The sequence below is a fragment of the Rhincodon typus genome, chromosome 8, assembly GCF_021869965.1.
Source record: "Rhincodon typus isolate 14 chromosome 8, sRhiTyp1.1, whole genome shotgun sequence".
NCBI lineage: Eukaryota > Metazoa > Chordata > Chondrichthyes > Orectolobiformes > Rhincodontidae > Rhincodon > Rhincodon typus.
In genome coordinates, this window is record NC_063339.1 from 83,153,722 (window position 1) to 83,173,455 (window position 19,734).

Sequence of the window (19,734 nt, forward strand, 5' to 3'; positions counted from 1 at the left end):
GTGTGGATGTGTGGATGATGCTTACATTGATCATTTGCCCATGACAGATAAGAGGACATTCACACCATGAAGAAAACATGGACATGTGGTTACTGTGTGAAAAGATTTAATTTCCTATCCCAGCTGAAATCCATCAATGCAATCATACTGGAGAGAGGCTGTTCACCTGCTCCATGTTTGAGAAGGGATTCACAGGGTTATCCAGTCTCGGGAAATACCTGCTTATTCAGACTGAGAAGCTGTTCAGCTGTAGTTCCTGTAGAAAGTTTCAGGCACCAGCAAGTTCACACTGGAGAGAAACTGTTTACCTGCTCTGATGTGGGAATGGATTCACACAGTCCCACAGCCTGCTGACACACCAACACATTCGTACTGTCGAGAATATAGAAAAGGATTCACTCAGTCCATTCATCTGCAGGCTTAGCTGCCTCTGCCAGTGCAACTTTCTGCTGTTCTGCTCCAATCAATGCTCCAGGCAATGTATTGATTCCCTCCTTTAATTCTCACACCTCCCGAGACAACATACACAGGCTGGTCAACAGAATCCACACTTTGGGATACAGTCTTGGCTTGCTTGGAAAATCTACTGCCTCCAGACAGATCCCCGGGAGTGAGTTACAGATTGGAATCTAATCAAGGGGCTCGGGGCGGTTTACATAGAGAATAACAGATAGCCAAGAGTGAGTTACAGACTGGAATCTAATCAAGGGGATTGGGGTAGTTTAAATGTAGAATAACAGACACAGTGAAGTTAAAAGAAGCCTTTTGTGAAAATTGGATTGTGTTTGTACAGTGTTCCTGTGACAGTTACAATGAAAACATTCCTAACATTTGACTGAAATCAATGTTAAAACAAGGAGTAGTCCGAAAACATCAAAAGACTTTCAAATCTAATTTAATTGAAAAGTTTAAAAAATGTTCTTTTTTAAACCACTGTAGAAAAGATGTGGGAATAAAAATAAAAAGCTTAGCTTATTCTCAAAACAGAGAGAAACATTTTCAGAGAACAACCAATTGAACCCGAATTTAGAATAAATGTTTTTTCTATATGCTATTTTTTTTTCAAAGTGGCCTTAAAAGAAGGGACTAGAAAGATATTCTTGAAACAATAGACATTTAATATGCCTGTTTGAGATTATCGGAAGACTGTTGCCAGTCTTTTTTAAATGGAATACGTGCAAGTACAACATGATGTGTCCTAATGACTTAGGCTGTGCCCTGTCTAAGACGAGCAGAGTGAATTCTCAATGCTGACTGTTTTAAATCTTCTCTCTCACCTTCTGTGGGGTGGTTTGTGTTCTTTGAATATGATTAGCATACTGGGCTTCTTCCAGAGCCACAGTGGATTGTGATTTGTTTTTGTTTGGTTGTATTTTGAACATGTTTCAAGAAACAGAGAGGGAGTTGGAAGTCTTGAGGAGACAGTTTTTGAAAACAGGAGAACCTTGAACTGACTACAATCATTTGAAACTTTAATAGAAGGACACAAATTAAAACCACTTAGCCTATATATAATTATTTCTAAAACTGGGATTGATAAAGTTAGTTGATACAAATTGCGAGTTCAAATACACAATGGGAAATTCAATTGAATTTTGAAGGGCAAATATATTTAAATCTTTAAACTTTAATTTAAAACAAGAGCCAATGGATACAGTCAAGGTGGTTTCAATTTGTTTCAGAATAAAATGGGATAGATTGTTTGTTTGTTTGGGAAGAAATTAATTGACCACTAATGAAACCTGTTAGCCCAACATCACTGCTGAGGCTGGACACAACAGAAACGTTTGAGTCTGTTGTTGTTAATTTGAATTTGGAATAATTTTGAAAGAAGGAAAGGCGAGTATAATCTCGCAAGTTACATTTGAGAAAATTGTTAAGTATCTTATTGTAAGAAAGATTAAACAAGCAAAGTAATGCTTAAAAACACACAGTACTAATATTTGTTTCTCTCTTTTATATAGCTGTCGTGAAAACACATTTTGTTGTTTACTGTGGATAGTAAAGCTTTCTCCAGAATTCCTGAATCAGCTAAGTCATTAGTAACTAAGTCATTGGTCACTATACCAATTTATTCCGACTCTATGCATTCTGCCTATTAACCAGTCTTCAGTCCATCCTAGTATATTGCTCTCAATTCACTGCAACTTCATTTTATAATCTCCTGTGTGAAATATTACCAACAGCCTTCTGAAAGTGTAAGTACTCCACACTCACTGGTTCCCACTTCTTGATTCTGCTAGCAACATCCTTAAAAAACACATCAGGTTTCTCAAATATAACTTCCCCTCAATAAGTCATCTGTTCTGCCCAATTGGACATTTATTTTCTAAACATCCAGTAATCACATCCTTTCCAGTAGTTATGGAAAAGGACAGACTGATCTAAAAGTTAAATTTCTAAATTGCTGGAAGGCCAATTTCGACAGTATTAGGCAAGAGCTTTCAAGCAATGATTGGGAGAGGCGATTCGCAGGTAAAGGGATTGTTGAAAAGTGGAAGGACTTCAAAAATGACATAACGAGAGTCCAGAGGCAGTACGTACCTGTTAGTGTGAGGCTGGTAGATGTAGAGAATGCTGGATGACTGACGAAATTGAGGCTCTGGTCAAGAAAAAGGAGAAGGCAAATAGCAGGTATCGACAGCTGGGATTGAGTGAATCACTTCAGGAGTAAAAGAGCAGTAGAAGTACACTAAAGGGAAATTAGGAGGGTAAAAAGAGAACATGGGAAAGCTTTGGCAAATAGGATTAAGGAGAATCCAAAGAGATTCTACAAATACATAAAGGCCAAAAGGGTGACTAGGGAGAGAATAGGGTCGCTTAAAGTTCAACAAGGCTGCCTATGTTTGGGACCACAGGAGATGGGTGAGATACTAAATGAGTCTTTTGCCTCAGCATTTACTGTGGAGAAGGATAGGGAAGCCAGAGAACTTGGAGAATAAACTGTGATACCTCAAAACGCATAACTGCAAAAATAACTTCCTTGGGATGTGACCAGGTGGGTCATAGAACTTTGTAGGAAGCCAGTGAAGTGATTGCTGGAACCCTTGCTGAGTTATTTTCATCATCGATGGTCATGGGTGAGAGGTTGGAAGACAGGAGGGTGATTAATGTGGTGCCATTATTTAAGAAAGGTGATAAGGAAAAGTCAGGGAACTATAGACCAATAAGTCTGACATCAGTAGTCGGAAAATTGTTGGAAGGAATTCTGTGGGACAGGATTTACATATATTTGGAAAGGCAAAGATTGATTATGGGTAGTCAACATGGCTGTGTGTGTAGGAAATAGGGTTTCACTAATTTGATTGAGTTTTGTTTTTGAAGAAGTGACAGAGAAGACTAATGAAGGCAGAGTGGTGGATGTTGTCTGTATGTAGTTCAGCAAGACATTCGATAAGTTTCCATATGGTAGTCTGGTTAACAAGGTTCGATCACATGGAATATTGGGAGAGCTAACTATTTGGATAGAAAATTGGCTTGTAAGTTGGAGATAGAGGGTGGTAATAGTGGAGGGTTGTTTTTCAGACTGGAGGACTGCAACCAGCAAGGATTGGTGATGGGGTCGCTGATTTTTGTCATTTATATAAATGATTTGGACATGAATATACGAGATATGAAAAGTAAGTTTGCAGATGACTGCAAAATTGGAGGTGTAGTGGACAATGAAGAAGGTTACCTCAGAGTTCAATGGGATCTTGATCAGCTGGGCTGATGGGCTGAGAAGTTACAGATGGAGTTTAATTTAGATAATTGCGAAAAGCTAGATTTCGGAAAGGCAAATCAGGGCAGCACTTACACACTTAATGGTAAGGTCCTGGCAAGTGTTGCTGAACAAAGAGAATTTGGAGTACAAGTTCATAGCCTTGAAAGTGGAGTCGTAGTTAGACAGGGTAGTGAAGAAGGCATTTAGTGTGCTTGTCTTTATTAGTCAGTGCATTAAGTGTAGTAATTGGGTGTCTTGTTGTGACTGTACAGGTTGTTGGTTAGGCCACTTTTGGAATACTGTGTTCAGTTCTGGTCTCCCTGCTTTAGAAAAAATGCTGTTAAACTGCAAAGGTTGCAGAAAAGATTTACCAGGATGTTGCTGGGGTTGGAGGGTTCGAGCTATAGGGAGAGGCTGAATAGGCTGGGGTTAATTTCTCGGACTGTTGGAGGCTGAGGATTGACCTTAGAGGTTTGTACAATCGTGAGGGACATGATGAATAGCCAAGGTGATTACCCCGGGGTGGGGGAGACCAAGTTAGATGGTATTGTTTGAGGTGAGAGGGGAAAGATGTAAAAGGGACCTAAGGGACAACTTTTTCACGCAGAGGGTGGTGCGTGTATGGAATGTGCTGCCAGGCTAGGCTGGGACAATTACAACATTTAAAAGGCATCTGGATGGATACATGAACAGGAAGGATTAGAGGTATATGTGCCAAATGTTGGCAAAAGTGACGAGATTAATTTAGGATATTTGTTCGGCATGGTCTTCCAATCCAAGATAACTTCTTGCTATTGTTCTTATTCCATCTTGTACTAACATAACTACCTCCCTTTCCTTTACTTCCTGCAGTAACTCTTGAAGACACTCCAAACAGCATCTTCCAAACCCATGACCTTCCCTGCGAGAAGGAGAAGGGCAGCAGCTACAAAACAGATGCCACCAGTTACGAGTTCACCTCCAAGATACACACCATTCTGTCTTGGAGATGTATTGCTGTTCTTTCAGAGTCCCTGGGTCAAAAATCCCAGAACTCCCTTCCTAACAGCATTGTGGATGAACTCACATCTCCAAAGACTGTTGTAGTTCAAGAAAGCAGCTCACTACCACCTTCTCCAGGGCAATACATGCTGGCATTGCTAGTGACAGCCTATTTCCGCAAATGGATTTTTTTAAAAAACTGACTATGAATAAGAATTCCCCTCCCTTCCAGTGCATGTCTCTCCGCTTTTCAAAACCTAACGATCTATATATTCAACCAAGCTTTTGTCAGGCCTCCTAAGATCCCCTTTGACACAACATTTAATTTGGTCAGATTCATACGTTTATGTTTCTGAGATGTATCTTGGGCCACTTGCCGAACTGAAGGTGTGATGTCAGAGAAGGTTCTCTGTAAATCAAATTGTGACAGACTGGGAAAGCCAGTATTAAAATAAATACACGGGTAAATGGAGTTGAGTCACAGATCAATGACCCTCAATGAATGATTCATTTTCTTTCTTTTTCTCTTTTGTATTTTTGTTTATCATTCTCTTCTTCTCTCTCTCAGCCTCCGAACTCCGGGCCTCGGACCTTGTGGCTTCAGACTTCCCAGCCTTGGAGCTTACTGCCTCTGGCTCGCAGCCACGGAACTCTCAGCCTCTGAATTTCCACCCTCAGCACAGATCCGACGAGGCGTCCTCTCAGCCTGTTATGACGTTCTGCCGGCCCAGCATGGCTTCGATGTGGACTTCCGTCTCATGCTGATTCCAGAGCATTCTCTTGGCCTCGCGAACCCTGAGCTGAAGCCAGGTGTCGTCTGGAGTCAAGGCCCGGTGCAAACTGGAGGCTAAGTGCCAGCGTGGACTGGGTAGGAAGACCGTTGTCCTGAACTTTTTTCTCCATTTTATAATTTAATTCTATAATCTGCATGGCTGGGCTTTGTTTTTTAATCTCTATTCTTCCAAAGAACTGTAACTGCAAAAGCTCTACTTTGGGACCTTTGTACCTAAGATGGCGCTGTAAGCGGCGATGTCATGAGAGGTCGAACGACTGGTTAAGAGGAAGAAGAATGTTTCTGTAAGGTTTCGGAAACAAGGAACAGAAAAGGCTCCAGAGGGATACAAGTTATCCAGGAAGAAGCTGAAGAAAGGGCTTAGGAGAGCTATAAGGGGGCATGAGAAAACCTTGACAGATAGGATCATGGAAAACTCCAAGGTTTTTCATATACGTGAGGAATAAGAGAATGCCCAGAGAAAGGGTAGGGCCGATCAAGGATTGTAAAGGGTATTTGTGCACGGAGCCTAAAGAGATAGGACAGGTCCGTAATGGATACTTTTCTTCAGTATTCACAACTGAGAGAGATCTAGTTGTGGAAGAGGGCAGTGTGAAACAGGCTGGTAGGCTAGAGGAGGTCGATGTTAGGAAGGAAAATGTGCAAGGGATTTTGAGGAAATTGAAGATAGATAAGTCCCCCGGGCCTGATGGAATTTATCCACGAATTCTGTGGGAAGTGAGAGAAGAGATCGCAGGGCCTTTGGTGATGATCTCCTCGTCCTCACTGTCAACGGGTATAGTGCTGGAAGATTGGAGAGAGGCAAACGTCAATTCCTTGTTCAAAAAAGGGAATCGGGATAACTCTGGAAATTACAGGCCAGTTAGTTTTACGTCAGTGGTGGGCAAATTATTGGAAAGGGCTCTGAGAGATAGGATTTTGATCACTTGGAAAGGCACAGTTTGATTCGTGACAGTCAGCATGGATTTGTGAGGGGTAGAACATGCCTCACAAACCTTATTGAATTCTTTGAAGAGGTGACCAAACACGTGGATGAAGGTAGAACAGTGGATGTGGTATACATGGATTTAAGTAAGGCGTTTGATAAGGTTCCCCATGGTAGGCTCATGCAGAAGGTAAGGAGGCATGGGATAGGGGGAAATGTGGCAGATTGGATTCAGAATTGGCTGACCCTTAGAAGACAAAGGGTGGTAGTGGACGGAAAATATTCAACATGGTGCTCAGGTACGAGTGGTGTATCACAAGGATCTGTTCTGGGTTCTCTTCTATTTGTGGTTGTTGTAAATGATTTGGATGAAGGCGTGGAAGGGTGGATTAGCAAGTTCGCGGATGATACGAAGGTGGTTCGCGTTGTGGACAGTGCAGAGGGCTGTTCTGGGTTACAAAGGGACATTGATAGGATGCAGAGCTGGGCTGAGAAAAGGCAAATGGAGTTTAACCATGAAAAGTGTGAGGTGATTCATTTTGGAAGGACAAACTTGAAAGCAGAATACAGGGTTAGCGGAAAGATTCTTGGCAGTGTGGAGGAGTAGAGGGATCTTGGGGCTCCTATTCACAGTTCCCTGAAAGCTGCCACCCAGGTGGATAGAGTTGTTAAGAACGCGTATTTTGTGTTAGCTTTCATTAATAGAAGGATTGAGTTCAAGAGCCGTGAAGTTATGCTCCAGCTATACAAAAGCCTGGTTCAGCCACATCTGGAGTATTGTGTCCAGTTCTGGTCGCCTCATTACAGGAAAGAAGTGGAATCATTGGAAAAGTTGCAGAGGAGATTTACCAGGATATTGCCTGGAATGGAGGGAAGGCCTTACGAGGAAAGGTTGAGACAGCTAGGGCTTTTATCTTCAGAACGACGAAGGATGAGAGGTGACTTGATAGAGGTGCACAAAATGATCAGAGATATAGATAGAGTGGACAGCCAGAGACTTTTTCCTAGGGTGGAGGTAGCTATTACGAGGGGGCATAGTTTTAAAGTGAGTGGAGGTAGATGTAGGGGAATCGTCGGAGGTAGGTTCTTTACTCAGAGAGTGGTCGGGGCGTGGACTGCATTGCCGGAGAGGGTAGTGGAGTTGACCTCATTAGGGGCATTTAAGTATCTACTAGATAGGCACATGGATGATAGTATAAGGTAGGGGTGGAGGTTAGATAGACCTTAGGATTAGGGTAAAAGTTCGGCACAACATCGTGGGCCGAAGGGCCTGTACTGTGTTATACTCTTCTATGTTCTATGGTAAATTTAAGGGTCACCAGACCCAAAACGTTAACTCTTCACGCATGCTGCCAGACTGTCTGAACGTTTCTGGCAACTTCTGTTGTGGTGTCTGATTACAGCATCCATATTTCTTTTGGCTTTTATTTCGTATTTCACTGTATTCATTTGACTACATGGGATAATAGAACTAATTCTAATTCTGATGGAAAAGATCTGAATGATTCAATGGCCCCTTCCTGTTCCTATATTCCAAATAAACCAGGACCCAAACACAACTGATGAACAGAAAGGCATGGAAGAGTTGGAGACAAGACACAACAACAGGAAACTAGACCTTGTGCAAAGTATGTGAGCGGAGGAAGTCTGGGGAGAATGTACAGAACAACTGGAATAGGTCATTCAACCCCTTTTGAGAATGCTCAGCATTTCAGTTAGACCCAGACTAAAGGACAAATAGTCTCCTCTTTTCGGGCTGGAGTACCTTTCCCCATATCCTTACCCCACCACCATACACCAGGCCTTACACTTAGCCTTGTCATCACATAGGCTGCTATCATAAACAACCCGTTGTCTGTGACTAATGGCCCCCATTCGTAGCTGTTTTATTTCACTCCTTCATCACTGAACAACACTGATTGCTCATAGCTAATTGTTCTTGAGAAGGTAGCGGTGAGCTGTCTTCTTTAACTGTTGAAAGTGATATATTCTCTCCAAAGTATTACATTATAGGACCCTCCTCTTCCAGGACCTCAGCAGTTTATTAGTGCAAGCGCTTCAGTTTGTGATAAGCCAGATAAACGGTGAAAGAAAAACAGCAATTGCTGGAAAATTGCAGCAGGTTTAGCAGCAGCTGTAGTCAGGGTCTGGAAGTCACTATCTGAAAGGGAAGTGGAAGCAGAAACCCTGAACTCATTTAAAACGTGTCTGGATCTGCAGCTCTGGTGCTGGAACCTGCAGGGCCACAGACCCAATGTCAGAAGGTGGGTGAGGCTGGGTAGATGTTTGTTTTTTGGCCAGTGCAGACACAACGGGGCAAGTTGTCTCCTCCTGCGCTGTAAACTTTCTATGATTCTCTGAACGGATTCACGGATTAAAAAGAATACTTTAGAATATTCTGAGTGTCAGAGTGAGGAGTGACTTTTGGATTACTCTCCACAGGAAGACAGAATTTGGTGCTCAGCCCCTCATTTAACATCAACGTGTTCACATATGGAAAGAATTTCACTAAGTTATGAACTCTGCTGAGACACCACTGAGTTTGCACTGTGGAGAGAGAGCATTCAGCAACTGTGTGTGTGGGAAAGGAATCACTTGTTTAACCTGCTTCACTTCACACCAACTTGTTCACATTGATTAAAGACCTTTTCAATGTTCTGGCTGTGAGAAGTGTACTAAAAACACATAAATTGCTGCACCATAAACACACTCACAATGAGGAATAAGACAACCACTTGATGCGGGTGCAACAAAACAAAGCCTGCTGAGAAACCAGTGAGTTTACACTGGGGAGAGCGCATTCATCTGCTCTCTGTGTGAAAAGGGATTCACCCAGACATCTCACCTGCGATACATCAGTTTATAAGTGATGACAAGAATTGGATTCTGCTGTTGTTGCTGCAGATAATCAGATTCAGAACTGAAACAGATCAATTCAGAGAATTTGAGGGTTTTTAAAAATTTATTTCTGAGGTTAATGACACTGTGATGTGACTGGAAGCCGTTATTTCAATTCATCAAATAAATCAGCTCTGTTTCAAACACACCGTTTTGTGTCCTCGGTTTCTCGAAGATGTCAGGAGCATGTTCACTGAAATCTACTCAGGAAACGCGTTTAGCAGATATTCAACAATTGAGCACGTCACATCAAATAGTTTTGAGAAATGCAGGAGAGAGAGACTTTACTCAGGCAGTTATTGCAATCTGTAATTCCCTGCCTGAAAAAGGGTGGAAACAAATTCAAATAATAACTTTTAGCAGTGAATCAGATCTCTATTTTAAAGGAAGAGTCAGGGGAGATGTGAGGAGAGTGGGACTGACTGATAGCTCTTTCAAAGATGGTCATGTCACTATCATGCAGGAAAAGGGGTGATGCACAACTCCCAAAGAAAATCAAGGAAGTTATGATTAACCTGTATCAGACACAGGTCACCTTCTAACGGAACATCGTGTCCAATTCAGGGAACTGCACTTTAGGACGGAGGTGATCGATTTGCAGATGTTTCAAAAAAGAAAAATTGTACAAGGCTGTAGGGCAAAAGTAGGGGATAGGACAATCATTGGCAATAACACATTGTGCTGAATGGCCTATGTAGCAATGTAACTATTCCATTATTCTAATCAAAACTCTGGGGCAAGGACAGGGGAGAGGACACATTGGCAGCTTCTTCACGGATGGTTCTGAGCCATCATGGCAGCTCTGTGTTAACTGGTCCAAAGCTCTGAAGAAGAGTCATACTGGACTCAATGTTAATTCCATTTCTCTCGCCACAGAGACTGCCTGACCTACTGAGTTTCTCCAACACTAACTGATTATACCTCAGATTTCCAGCATCCGCAGTATTTTGCTTCCATGTTAACTGTTGTTTGATACCCAGTTTTCTAACAGGGAGGCAATGGCCTAATAGTATTATCGCTGGACTGTTAATCCAGACACCAAGATAACATTCTGGGTTTGAATTTTGCCAAGGCAGATGGTGGAATTTCAATTCAATAAAAAAAACCCCTGGAATTAGGAACCTCGTGATAACCATGAATCCATGGCCAATTGTTGGGGAAAAAAATAATCTGGTTCACTGATGTCCTTTAGGGAACGAAACCGCCATCCTTACCTGGTCTGGTCGACATATGACTCCAGAACCACAGCAATATGGTTGACTCTCAACTGCTCTCTGGGCAACTGGGATGGGTAATAAGTGCTGCCTAAAAGGTACGCCCACATCCTGTGAATGAATAAAAGAGATCTTGAGTACCATTTTTTTTTGTAAATACCTTTCCAATACCCTAAGGAATTTCTGAATGTGTCAGTGGAACATTTGGAACAGAAGGAGGCCATTCAGTCCCTTAAGTCTCCTCAAACATTCAATTCAATCAGGACTGACCTTTATTTCATATACCTTTACCTTTGTTAATCTCTTAACAAAAATCTAACAACTCAGTTTTAAAATATTCAATTGGCTCTCAGTATCCAAAACCTTGTTGTGGCCGGGAATTTTACATTTCTCATTCTCCATCTTGCTCTCACGCTGACATTTCTGTCGTCGGCTCACTGCACTTTTCCAGTGACACTAAACGTATGCTTCAAATGCACCTCCTTGTTCAATTCAGCACTTAAAAGCTTTCTGGACTCACCACTGAGACCAACATTTTCAGACTCTGAACTCTGCCCCCAATTTTGTCTTCATTTCTCTCTTTTCAATTTGTTTCTTTCTCAGCTGCACACCTGCTCCAGGCTTTTGTTTCTTTGTTTCATTTCCATCCCCAACTTCATTACCTGTGGCCTTGAGGTAAGAAAGTTTCTGTAATTTAGGCTTTTTTGTCTTCTCCCTTGTCACAGACCATCTTTTTGTACGAGTCTAACCCAAACCTTACTCAAAACCTATTACATTTCTTATGTTTCCCAGTCCTGATGAAAATTCACATGTCTGAAATATATTTCTTTCTGCACGTATATTGTCCAAACTTCTAAGATTTTCCAACATGTTCTGTTTTCATTCCCAATTTTTGCTATCCTTTGTATGAAGAATTGTTTGGATGAAGATTTATCATCTCCAAATAATGTCCCTATGTTCTCAATTCCCCGACGAGAGGAAATAGTTTCTATATCTATCCAATTAACACATCCGACAGATTTTGGTGAATTCATCTTAATCTGGAGAAGTATCAATTTACATTTACATTCTAGGGTGAAGAAGCGCTGTTGGATTGGTTTATAACAAGGCTTTCAGAGACTCACTCCAAGCCTTGTTTCATTTTTTCATCAGCAAGTTTTCCGGTTATAATTCAGTTTAACTAACTGGAGTGTTTAATATGAGATTTGGATGAGTAATAGCTGCTGGATACTAGACATGGAAAGACACGTGAGGTTGCTAGGAGAACTGTACATTACATGACAGGTAGGTGCAGGAATGATTATTCCCACAAATCACCAGTTTCTTTCAACTCAATTTCACATACTGCCTTTATCTTTTTGTGGGTTCACACTCATTCCTTCTGTTTAAATCGATTTCACAGAGTATTCAAGGGTGAGGATTTGCAGTCGTGAAACTTGAACCAAACATCTCAACAAGATTTGACAAATTACTCAATTTATTGTAACCAGAACATCATTGGATTTTGACTATGGAAGAAGAAAACACCTCTCAGAGTGGGGAGAAACCATACACATGTTCTGTGTGTGGTTGCAGCGTCAGCCAATCATCTGGCCTGTCTAAACGCAAGCACAGTCATGTCAGGGAGAAGCTGTGTAAATGTGGGGACTATGGGAAGGCATTTAATTTCCCCTGTGAGTTGGAAATTCATCAGTGCCGTCACACTGGGGAGAGGCTGTTCCTGTTCTCTGTGTGTGAGAAGGGCTTCACTTGGTCAGCACACTTGCTGCAACACCAGCGGGTTCACAGTGGGGAGAGGCCGTTCACTTGCTCTGTTTGTGAAAAGGGTTTTACTAATTTGTCCAACCTGCTGAGACACAAGCAAGTTCATACTACCGAGAGACGTTTTAAATGTGCCAACTGTGGGAAGTGCTATATAAGTTCCAGGGAACTGACACGCCATCGAAGTGTTCACACAGATGAGAGACCATTCAAGTGTTCTCACTGAGACTGGGTTCTAGCATTCATCTGAACTCACTCTACATCAATGCACTCACACTGGACAGAAGCCATTCACCTCCTCCATGTGTCAGAAGAAGTCCACTCAATCATTTCATCTTCGGTCACACCAGTGAGTTCACACTGGGGAGAGACCAGATGCCTGCTCCAATTGTGAGAAGAAATTTGCTCATTCATCCCATTTGGTGAGACACCAGCGATGTCACAAGTAGTTCTGGTGTTGGAATTTTCCTGTTAATCACATCCAGAACTGATCCATGTATATCAGGCTCTTATTCTGTTGATGTTGTTAAAATCCAATCAAGTTAAATGTGCTTGTTTTCTGGGTGTCAAATAAATCAGGTCTGTATCAACTACACAGTGTAGTGAGCTTTTTTTTTTAATAAAGAACACAAGTTTGTTATTTTTGAAGAGCTCTCCCTCTCTCTTGCCTCCTCCATCCTCATTTCCAACAATAAGTACAAGGAATACATGGAGCTTCATTGTCACTAAGATTGAGACAATCTGATCAGTTCCCTGTCCCGTTTCCCTCTCTCTCATTCGCTCTCTCGGACAAACTGGCTCAAAAGTTTTTTTTTCTTTTTCCATGTCCGAGCCCTGGAAATGTACGTGTCTTCACTCTCCCTCCATTTCCTGTCATGCCATGTTAGAGCTCACCTTGTCCAAAACTCTCATTTCTTGCTCCAATGGCCCTATTCCCATGAAATGTCTGACAACTGAACATCTTTATTTTCTGCATTTGTTAATAGTTCTCTTGCTGGTACTGTCCCTTTTGCTATAAACCCGCCATATTCAAGTTCCAACCTGACTATCCCTGCAAGTTACTTTCTGATTTTGAACCTACCTTTCTCGTCCAAATTGCTGGAATGAACATTTTCCTCCCAAATCCATGTCACCTCTCCCAGAAGGCAATGTTTTAATTCTTAGACAAATTTCCGTTCCTGCAACATTCAGGAAAAGCCGCACTTGTGGTCACATTCACTGTTTGATGGAGCAACACGCACTTGTGTGGAAAATTGGCACGTTGCTTCGAGTTTGATGTACAAATAACGACAAAAGTTTCCACAATAATGGGAATCTAGTGCGTTGGAATGATTGCTCATTCCTGATAATATCCATAAAGAGAACATCTATTCTGTATTAAATGCAGAAGCTTTCTGCCAATTGTAGGGGCTTCCACCATGTATTAAAAACACTGCCACCCACAAGGTGTTGGTGCAGGAGTAGGCCATTCGTCCCATTGAATCTACGCCACCATTCAATGAGATCATGGCAGATCTGATAACCCTCAAGTCCGCCGTGCTTCCATTTCACTTACCCGTTAATTTCTCTACAGATTATAAAGAAAAATCTGTCAGTCTAAATCTAGTGGGTACAGGCCCTTCAGAGAATGAACTGGGAAATTAATAATGGGGAACCAGGAAATGGCAGAAGAGTTGAATAAATACTTTACAGCAGTCTTCAAAGTAGAAGCCACTCATAGCATTTCAAACTTGCTTAATAGCCAAAAGGCAAAAAAAAAAAGGACAGGTAATAAATGCAATATCATTGGAGATGAAATGTTTGGAAAACTATTGAAGCTAAAGACCAATTAGACCTCTGGATCTGGTGGGCTGCATCCTAGGATATGAAAGGAACTCACTGCAAAAATCGTAGATTCACTCGTAACCATCTTACAAGAATCTTTAGAGTTTGGAAGAGTCTCAGAGGATTAGAAAATTGCCAATTTAGTACCTTTATGTGAAAAAAAAAACTAACTGGAGACGGTTAGCATAACATCTGTTATTGGATAAATCTTAGAGTCTATTATAATAAAAGGTGTAACAGCAGAGTCAAGGATAGGTCCTTGAGGGACAACCAAGTCCAGGGAATTTCGAGAGGAACATAAGAAGTGGGAGCAAGAGCAGGCCATCTGCTCCGTCGAGCATGCTCTGCCATTCGATCAGATCATGGCTGATCTTTTCGTGGATTCAGCTCCACTTAACTGCCCACTCAATGTAACCGTCATTTCCTTTACTGTTCAACAATCTTTGCCTTAAAATTATTCAATGAGGTAGCGTCAAATGCTGCACTGAGCAGGGAATTCCACAGATTCACAATCCAATGGGAGAAGAAGTTCCTTCTCAACTCAATCCTAAATCTGCTCTCCCTTTTTTGAGACAATGCCCCCTAGTTCTAGTTCGACCCACCCAACATCCCTGCTTCTATCTTATCTAATCCATTCATAATTTTATTCACTCCCCGTCATTTTTCTAAATTTCAATGAGAATAGTCCCAGTCTACTCAATCTCTCCTCATCAGCCATCTCAATTCTGGAATTAACCTAGTGAACCTCCTCTGTACGCCCTCCAGTGCCAGTATATCCTTTCTCAAGACAGGAGACCAAAACTGTACACAGTACTCTAGGTGTGGCCTCACCAGCAATGTATGCAGCTACTGCATAACCTCCCTATTTTTAAATTCCATTCCTTTACCAATGAAAGTCAGTATTCCATTTATCTTCTTAATTACCTGCTGCATCTGCATACTGAATTTTTTTGTTCGTGCTCAAGGACACCCAGGTCCCTCTGCGCAGCAGAACGGTGCAATGTTTCACAATTTAAATTGCAGTCAATGTTGCTGTTATTCATACCAAAATGGATAACGTCAACATTATACTCTGTCTACCAGACCCTGACCCACTCTCGTAAACTATCTATATCCATCCGTAGACATTCAGTGTCCTCTGCACACTTTGCTCGACCACTCATCTTGGTGTCATCTGCGAACTTTGACACACTACACTTGGTCCCCAACTCTTAATCATCTCTGAAAGGGAGATTGGAGATGGACAGTTTGCAAAGATGGCAGATGAAGAGTCAGTCTTTCTCAAGAAGGCCGATGATGGTCGAATTATCAGTGAGAGGGACTGAACCAAAGGAGATAGAGAGAATTGTTAAAAATATCCAGCACACAGGGAGAAGTGGATGGTCAGAAGTTTAGTGGAACCATTGTAGAGGGACTAGGAGTTGGGTCCCATGAACAGGATCTCTCGCAGGTTAAACTCATCACCAGTCACCTCTCTTTCTCTCTAGTGAAAACACAGCCCTATGGTTGTCTGGGACTATGGAAACTATTACGGCAGGAGAGATGCAATGCACGGGCAAAGGGAACGAATTTTAATTGAACTATTACCAAATGATCATAACATATAGGAACTGAATTAAACCATTCAGTCCATTAAATTTGCTCTGCCATGCAATCATTGCTAATATGTTTCTGAAAACCATTCTCCTGCCTTTTCCCCATAACCCTTCAGCCCCTCACTAATCTGGAAAATATCCACTGCTGTCTGAAATACGCTCAATGACTCGGCCTCGACAGCTCTCTTTGTCAATTAATTTTACAGATTCACCACTCTCTGAAGAAATTCCTCCTTCTCTCAGTTCTAAAATGTCATCCCTTCACTCTGAGGTGGTGCCCCCGTGTCCTGGACTCTCCTGTAGTGGAAACATCTTCTCCATGTCCACTCGATCCAGGCCCCTCAGTATTCTGTAACTTTCAAACAGATTCCACCCCCCACCGCATCCTTCTAAACTCAATCAAGAACAGAGAGTCCTCAACCAATCCTCATATGACAAGTCCTTCATCCCTGTGATTATTCTTGTAAACGACCTCTGGACACCCTCCAACACCAGCACATCTTTTCTTAGATACTGGGCCAAACTGCTCACGGTATTCCATATGCAGTATGACCAGACCCTAGTTTAGCCTCGACAGTACATCTCTGCTCCTGTTTTCCAGCTCTCTTGAAATGAATGCCTACATTGCATTTGCCTTCCTAACCACCAACTGAACCTGCACACTAACTGTAAGAGAATCCTGAACTAGAACTGTCAAATCCCTTTGTGCTTCGGATTTCTAAAGCCTTTTCCTATTTCGAAAATTGTCTGTGCCTCTAGTCTTCTGACCAAATTGTATAACCTCACATTTTCCCTTATTGTATTCCACCTGCCACTTCTTTGTCCACTCTCCTAGCCTGTCCGTAGTCATTCTGCAGTCATCCTGCTTCCTGAATATGACCTATCCCTCCACCTATCGTTGTGTCATCTGCAAACCTGGCAACAATGCCCTCAATTCCTTTGTCCAGATTGTTAATGAATAATGTGAATAATTGTGGTCCCTACACTGACCCCTGCTGAATGCCACTAGTCACTGGCTGTCATCCTGAAAAAAGAGCCCTGCCAGTCACTCAATCCTCAAGATTTGTCAGTACCTTAGCCCCAAAATCACGGGCTCCTTTCTTATTTAGCAGCTTCCCATGTGGCACCTTGTCAAATGTCATGTGGAAGTCCAAACAGGTCACTTCCACTAGCTCTTCTTTACCTAACTTGCTCAGTACCTCCTCAAAGAATTATAAGATTTGTCAGGTATGGCTTCCCCTTGATGAAGCCATGCCAACTCTACCAAGTACTCCGTGATCACATCCTTACAGTGTCCTGCCACACTGTTTTTGACATAAAGCTGGCTGACGTGAGTTTTATCCAAAATATTAAAACTTTACTTTCAGTCCTGAATGTGATGAACTGCAAAATCCAATCGCTGTTGAGATGTGTGAACTCTTTTTTTTTCCACAGTCTGGGCATTTAAAAGGTCTGTCTGCAGTATGAACACATCGAAGGCATAATAGTCCCAGAACTTTTACAGCACCTTCCACAGTCCAGGCATTGAAATAATCTCTCCTCAGTGTGAACGAGGTGGTGTTGCAGCAGGTTAAATGACTGCGTGAGTCTCTTCCCACACACTGAGCAGGTGAATGGCCTGTTACTGGCGTGACAGCGTCGACAGCATTTCCGGCTCAGGTGGGGAAATTAATTCCTCCCCAGAATCGCCACATTTTCACTGTTTCTCCCCAGTGTGACTGCATTTGTGGTTTGTGAAGCCTGATAATTGGCTGAAGCCTTGTCCACACACACAAAATATGTACGTTTCTCTCCAGGGCTGTTTCCTTCCAGGTTCAACATCGGATCACGTCCCATTTGTGATAAAACTGGCGAATCCATTCGATCATGCTGTAATGGTTAGTTTGTAAATTTTCCCCTTCTAATATCCTGTGAAATTGATGTTAAACTAACAACAATCGAGTGAGAGAGAATCTCTCACAAGACTCTGGCTTCTATGTGAAAAAAGGGACTGAAGGAGGGGGATTTTCAACACATACAATTTACCATAACCATATCAGAATCTTCCAAACACTCAGCCTCCACGACTGGAAAGCAGCAGAGTAGCAGGGAATGTGAACACCATCACCTCCAAGTTCCCTCCGGGTCATGCACCATCCTGACTTGTCTGACAGCCACCCTGGTGGGGCAGAAATTTCCACCAATTAGATAATGGCAAAACTGATGTCTTTGTCTTCAGTCCCCAACACAAACTCCACTGCCTCACGACTGACTCCATCCCTGTCCCTGACAACTGTCTGAGTCTGAACCAAACACGTCATAACCATGTTGAAATATTTGGCCCCAAGATGACTTTTCAATCACATATCCCCACCATCACAAAGACTGCCCACTTCCACCCCAGTAACATCACCCGACTCCTTTTAGTCTCTGCTCATCTGCTGCTGAACGTCTCATCCGTTCCTTTGGTCCCTCTGGGCTGAACTATCCTAAAGCACTCCTCACCTTCCTCTCACATCTCCCTCCCTGCACTTGTCTAACTTCCTCTGCCTCTATTAATGGATGTACTTGAGCTCTGTTTAGTGCTTTATTCTTCCTTCCATTCACTGTATCCGATTAAGATTTTTACCTCCATCCATTCTCACAAGCATGCACTGCTGCCTTAGGAGCTTTATCTTTCCCACAATGTTGTCAGGGAAGGAGATACAGGTTATTCATCCAGTGATGTAATCCTGAGGTCATCCAAAACTCTGCTGCCTGTGTGACTATTTGCTTCACCCACCACCATGTTCTTGCGCAGCTAAACTTTAAGCTTTTCTTCCTTCTATTCAATCTCTTGATCGTGTTCTTTTTTTCTTTCTCACAATGCCCTCCAGCCCTCTCAAGGGCAATTAGGGATCAAGGGCAATCAGCGAAGCCCACATCCTAAGAATGAATTTTAACAAATGCCCTCCGAGATATCGACATTACCTCTAATTCCGTTCTCCTGATAATGCTCGATTTCAACTGTTTCACATTTGGTGCCTTCGACCGTCACATGCCAAGGCCGTCAACTGTGAAATTTCCTCACTAAACTTCTTGCTCTCTCAACCTAACTTTTCTACTTCAGAGCACTCCTTGAAAACTACATATTTGACAATAAAACATTTTCTCACCTTTGATATCTTGTAACGTGACTGTAATAAAAAAAAATGCCTCATAATCACTCCTGAGGAATAGCTTGGAAGTTTCCATTATGTGAAAGGCACTATATTGATGTAAATTAATTGCCATTGATTTAGACACGTATCCCAGACCCTTCAACATCACTTAGTGAATAACTCCTTATCTTACAGCATCGTGGGAGCTACCAATGGAAGATAATTGTCAGCAGCATATGGTCAGGAGATGTTCAGCTGTAAAAACCTCATTTAGAGAGTCAATGGAAGTAACAATAAAACACCTAAGGCAGTTGTACCCATTACTGGAGTTGCAGAAGGTTAGACAATGACAGAGAATTGATCAGGGAGAGCAGAGATGAACTAGAGTAATGGATGGATATTGATTCAGATCCACATTAAAGGGGTCACACCAGCCCCAGAGCCATGTCAAGCTTTCACAGATAACTAAGAACAGCACCAAAAGCTGAATCATGCAGGTTACTGGTTAAAAATACTGAAACAATTTCAGTGTTTTCAAATTTAAAATCAAATGCCAAAGTCTGCAGCTCTAAAGAAATCAGAAGATATTGGGTAAGCGTTACTGGGAGATGTAAGGAAGGAAATTTATGTAACTTTCATTTCACTCAATACTTTCATTCAAAGGTCAATAATATCCAGTGCTGAATGAATAAAGGATAACGTGGCACGATCAGATCTTGGTATATCATTTGGTTTAAGTTTCCAATCAGCAAATCCTTTTCCAGCATGCTGTAAAATAAGTTTACAAAAGCCATCTCAGTCAGTCCGGGACAGAATTTCAGAGGAAACAAACATTTCTGTGATTTTGAGTTTGCTGCGTGTAACTACTTCCCTCCTCAGTCCCTGTAAAAGTAATTTATAAATTCCATCCCTATTCGTCCA